General features: G+C 42.4%; 1 non-coding gene across 1 annotated transcript; it reads right to left on the bottom strand.

Moving 5' to 3' along the window:
- Positions 1 to 467: 467 nt before the first annotated feature.
- LOC118488603 lies at positions 468 to 574 on the bottom strand. Its single transcript, XR_004885147.1, has one exon. It is a non-coding gene; the product is annotated as a small nucleolar RNA R71 (small nucleolar RNA).
- Between the last annotated feature and the right edge of the window lie 4,023 nt (positions 575 to 4,597).

Here is a 4,597-nt window from a genome sequence, read left to right as displayed (position 1 = left end):
TAAAGGAACCGCTAGAAGAACCCGAACGCTTTCTCAGAAAAAGGTTAAAAGCCAAAAACCAAGAGAAGGTTTCGGGTGATCCACCCCCAATGGCGGACCAACGTACCCTTATGGATTATCTACGGCCCACAGTAGGTAATCTAGGCGCCGCTATCAATGCTCCGAATGTCGAAGCCAATAACTTCGAACTTCGACCGCATTTGATACAAATGCTCCAAAACTCCGCAACCTTCCACGGGCTTGCGGACGAGGATCCTCATCTACATATAACTAATTTCTTAGAAATATGTGATACCTTTCGGATCAATGGAGCATCAAACGACGCCATCCGCCTCCGTATGTTTCCATTCTCACTAAAAGACCGAGCGAAAGCTTGGCTCAACACCCTCCCAGCTGGATCGGTAAACACTTGGGATGAACTAGCCCAAAAGTTTCTATATAAGTATTTCCCTCCTTCTAAAACTGCTAAATTAATGGCTGAAATTAATACATACTCACAAGAGGACGGGGAATCCTTATATGAAACATGGGAAAGGTTCAAGGAGCTATTACGCAAGTGTCCCCATCACGGCCTCGCAATATGGCAACAAGTATCCGCTTTCTACAATGGATTGTTGCCACACACTAGGCAGACACTTGATTCTAGCTCCGGGGGACTTTTAGGTAATCGACGCCCACACGAAATATATAATCAGATTGAGGAAATTGCTCAAACCAATTTTCAATGGCACACTCCCCGGGGAAATAAGTCTATTGCCCCGGGCGCCCATAAGGTCGACGAAAGCACCTCTTTACAAGCCCAAATCGAGGCCCTTTCTTGAAAAATAAAAAAATTAGAAATGACAAAAACAGTCTCGGTTATGGCTTGTGAAGGGTGTGGTGGGTCACATGAAAATTGGAGTTGCATGAAAGAAACGGACGATCAACAAGAAATGGTAAACTACATTGATAATAGACCTAGGCCGTCGGGTCCTCCAACGGGAACTTACAACCAAGGATGGCGAAACCACCCAAACCTTGGTTGGAGGGAAACCGGCAATAGTAGTAACCAACAAACCCAACGAACAAACTTTCAGCAATCAAGAAATGAGTCACAAAATTTCACTCAACAACAAGGTGGACGAGAAAGGCTCGAAGATACTATATCTCGCCTCGTCTCTGACACTGATAAGAAAAACTCGGAAAGATTCCTACAATTAGAATCTAATTTTAGGAATCAACAAGCTAGCATTCAAAACATAGAAAAACAAATAAATCAACTAGCACAAAATTTTTCCGAGAGACCGCAAGGCGCATTACCTAGCAATACCGAAACAAACCCAAAGGCGCAAGTTCACCTCATCACACTACGAAACCGCACCGTAGGACCTGCAGAAGTACCTCCACCAACGGAAGAAACAATGCCAACACATCTGCAGGAAAAGAACTCTCCCCCATCACCAGAGCCTACCAAGGCTCCTCGAGTTCCGTACCCCGGTAGGTTAATTCGTCAAAAGACCAATGAGCAGTTCGCAAAATTCGAAAGTCTGTTAAAACAATTGCATGTCAATATTCCTTTTATCGAAGTCCTAACCCAAATGCCCAAATACTCTAAATTTATGAGGGACTTCCTTACACATAAAAAGAAAATTGAAAATTTGCAATTAGTTAATTTAGGCGAAGAATGCTCTGCCCTCGTACTCAATAAACTACCCCAAAAGAAGATCGATCCCGGAAGTTTCACGATTCCATGCTCAATAGGGGAATCACCCGTTCGCAATGCCTTGGCCGACTTAGGGGCTAGCATTAACCTCATGCCCTCATCGATGTTCAAAAGGCTTGGCTTGGGAACCACGAGCCCTACAAAAATAAGCATACAACTCGCTGATCGATCAGTCAAGTTCCCACAAGGTGTCATCGAGAATGTCTTGGTAAGGGTAAGCAGATTCGTTTATCCAGTTGACTTTGTCATACTCGACATGGAGGAAGACACCGAGGTCCCCCTTATCCTAGGGAGACCCTTCCTTGCCACAGCACAAGCAGTGGTAGACATGAATGACGGGACACTGACTTTGAGGTATGGGGACGATGAGGTGAAGTTCGGAGTTGGGAAGAAAATAGAGGACGACGACCCAGTCAATTACATGAAGGTTATTGATTCAAGCTTGGATGCCGCTCTCCGACGGTGTAACTTGGGAAGCAAGGCACTCCACTCAGAAGATATATAACCGGGAATCGGGTCTAGCCAAGGACCCTTATAAACGTGGCGCACCACGGAGGCATTCCGCGGATCTATCCTTAGTTTAGTTTAGTTTAATCTTTTAGTTTTTGCAGAATAAAACACACTCATGGTGGTAATGGATGAAAAGGGGAACGAGAAAAATGGAACCATGCACGAAGAACAGAGCAACCCGACAAAAATCTCCATCACAGAAGGCTCAACACGGGCCGTGCCCAACCAACACGGCCCCGTGCTGAGCCCCTGCAGAAAATCACCCAGTTCAGGTAACTGGACACGGGCCGTGTTCAGCGGACACGCCCCCGTGTCCAGGCTTCTGTTTCAATTCTGTAATTTTTGTTACTGGCACTTGACCACGGGGCCGTGCCCGGCGAACACGGGGCACCGTGTCCAGGATGCCAGTAACATAAATCTTTGCTTTTTAACCCACTTTTATACATTCTAATCAACCAAAAACATTATTTTTGGACACATTGAGGACAATGTGTAATTTAAGTGTGGGGGGATGCTAAAACCTTGAAATTTTGCAAAATCCTAAACACAAGCCTTACACAAAACTCTATTGGAACCGCTAAACACCCCAAATTTTTTTCAAAAAAAAAAAAAAAAAAAAAACTTTTTCATTTTTTTTTTATTATTTACTTGTCTTAGTTTAAGTTGGGAATAACAAGTTCTAAAAAGGTTATATTTTTACAAGTTTACAACCGATAGCGTCGTGATAAAAAAGGAACCAACATAAGAAAATTATGAAACGGTATAACAAGTCTAGTTTAAAATTCGATTATATATGCTTGGTCACATTAAAAACCCATTCCCACAAATGTGAGTTTTGAGCCTTTATTGAGCACAAAATACACATATTTAGATCAAATGCTCATTTTTCGTTTCTTGTGTGAATAGCCGCTCGGTCCTTACAAATCTAGAACTTGCCACGACGATACATTCCCGGTCCTTACCAACTTAAACCCAAGTAAGTAAATGATGGAGGCATTAGGACTAACCATTTTTTCTTTCAAAACCATTATTTTTCATTTTTTTACCTACCCAAAATCCCCCTAGATAACCCCTTTGAGCCTAAACCTTTCATTTCATTACCCCAAAACCCTTTTTACCCACCAAAAACCTTTTTATTTTTTTTTATTTTAGTAACAAGTTCGCTTTTTCGTAAACATCACCTTTTTATGTGACGAAAAAAAAAATGAAGATGATGAAGTCAAAAACAAACAAAAGCTATAAAAGCTTGTTTGGAGAAATACTTCAAAATAAAAAGTCACCAAAAACAAGGTACTTCACGAAAACCGACGCTTGTTACGATTTTCGCCCTTTTTACTAACCACTAACCAACCACCCACCTTTAAACCCAAGCCTTCACCCAAAAAGTCCTCTTGATATTTACAAAGGTAAAAAGTTAAAAAGGAGGAGGATTGATTGCTTGGCAAGCCTATGGAAGACGTAAGTTCCGTGCCGCTCTCGAGTGATTCACTAAAAATATACACCTTCGGCCGAGTGTTGAGTGATCTCCCGTGAGGTATGTGAACTTGTATATAAATGGATTTTTAATAAGGCATGCTATGCCCAAATAAGTAATTTATCTTATGAAAAGTTCAAAATAAATCATAACGAATAGGATTGTAAATAAATAAAAATAAAACCGATAAAAACCTTGGATTCCCGACACTCTAGGACAAGCTAAAAAACTTCTCTTCTACCTATTCCATTTGGGAGTGTAAGCCACATTTAAAGAGTTTTGCTTGAGGACAAGCAAAAGTTCAAGTGTGGGGGTATTTGATGTGTGTAAAATGCAACATATAAATCACATCAATTAAGGCATAAAACTAACCCTTTTTAAGTACTAATGTTGGAAAAAGAGTGTTTTTGTCTTCCTTTTGTATTTTCAGGATGAAATGAGCTCAAAATCACAAAAGAAGCAAAAAGACAGCTAATTCTACCATAAATACAAGAAAAGGAACAAAAGTGGACTGCCCGGACCCTCACCGGCATCTCCCAAGGCAAAAGAGAAGAAACAGAGTCTGAACACGCCCCATGTCCAGCGAACACGGGGGCGTGCCCAGGAAGCAGCAGAAAAGACAAACCAGTAGAAGCTTCCATTGCCCACCACGGGGCCGTGTCCAGCGAGCACGGGGGCGTGGTGAAAGTACAGCAGGCGCATTAATTGTAATTCGCAATTACAATTAATGAGGAGAGAGAGTGTCAGGCGGGCACGAGGCCGTGTACAGCGGACACGGGGCCGTGTCCAGCCTTCTGTTCAGCCTATAAATAGAGGAGCTTGGCTTCATTCTCTCTCATCCCTTGGCACACCACCTCTCTCACACTTCATCCACCACCCACCACCACCATAACACCATCATCCACCACCAT

Source organism: Helianthus annuus, chromosome 16, assembly GCF_002127325.2.
Source record: "Helianthus annuus cultivar XRQ/B chromosome 16, HanXRQr2.0-SUNRISE, whole genome shotgun sequence".
Lineage (NCBI taxonomy): Eukaryota > Viridiplantae > Streptophyta > Magnoliopsida > Asterales > Asteraceae > Helianthus > Helianthus annuus.
This window is presented reverse-complemented; position numbering and strand designations above follow the sequence as displayed.